The sequence below is a fragment of the Epinephelus moara genome, chromosome 17 (assembly GCF_006386435.1).
Source record: "Epinephelus moara isolate mb chromosome 17, YSFRI_EMoa_1.0, whole genome shotgun sequence".
Taxonomy (NCBI): Eukaryota; Metazoa; Chordata; class Actinopteri; order Perciformes; family Serranidae; genus Epinephelus; species Epinephelus moara.
Window position 1 is genome coordinate 6,731,683 of NC_065522.1, and position 1,029 is coordinate 6,732,711.

The 1,029-nt window shown below is 53.1% G+C and overlaps 1 non-coding gene across 1 annotated transcript; it reads right to left on the minus strand.

The window, feature by feature from the left end:
- Positions 1 to 789: 789 nt before the first annotated feature.
- Positions 790 to 908, minus strand: LOC126404731 (5S ribosomal RNA). The gene has a single exon (XR_007571505.1). It is a non-coding gene; the product is annotated as a 5S ribosomal RNA (ribosomal RNA).
- Positions 909 to 1,029: the final 121 nt, after the last annotated feature.

Genomic DNA, 1,029 nt, shown 5'->3' on the forward strand with positions numbered 1-1,029 from the left:
TCCCCCTCCACCTCCACATTCACCACCAAGTCTCTTAGCGAGTCCATCCCCGTCTCCGTCACAGCTGGCGCACCTCGTGGTGCCACCGCTTTCTCGGCGTCCGCCTCTTCCGCCATCTTGTCCCCGATAGCCACCTTGTCTGCTTTACCTGCCACTGTTCCAACGGTCCTCTCCAGCGCCGATTTGGTTGTGGTTGCCTGCTCACCCCGTCCGCGTGCGTCTCCGTCTCTGCTCGCTCTCCCCTCAGCCGTTTTTTGGAAGTTCATTGTCTCGTCGTCTTTGTCCGTTCCGGTCATGGCTGCCATTTGATCCATCAAAGTTCGTTTTCGCTGCTCCACTGTATCCCCCAAGCAGCAGATGGCTGCCCGGGGGGGCACTGCGGGGCGAAAAATACTCACTTTTACACTTACAAATCACTATATTAGAGTACAAGAGTAACGCAGCTTTAGCACGTTGTGCGCCGCCGTTCCTCTCTCCACGACCTTCGACCCGGAAGTATTCAGGGTGGTATGGCCGTAAGCGATGGAAGAGCATGCACACACGCCATTTATAGACGGTAAAACACCAGCAAGGGTGGATGGCAAATGGTCATCTGTCATTTTCCTGCACTCAACAAGCGCCATGACAAGACCCACACAGCATTTAGTTTTGAGTTAATGCACATATACTCACTGACAAATTAAAAAAAAGGAAAAAAAAGGAGAGTTTGTCCACTGGTGCTGTTTTCCAAGGAGCTGGCTCCAGTAAAGGAGGAGCAGCGCCCTCTGCCGATGAAAGGTGAGAATAAAAAGCTTACAGCACCAGGTATTCCCAGGCGGTCTCCCATCCAAGTACTGACCCGGCCCGACCCTGCTTGGTTTCCGAGATCGGACGAGATCGGGCATATTCAGGGTGGTATGGCCGTAAGCGATGATCGGGCATATTCAGGGTGGTATGGCCGTAAGCGATGGAAGAGCATGCACGCACGCCATTTATAGACGGTAAAACACCAGCAAGGGTGGATGGCAAATGGTCATCTGTCATTTTCCT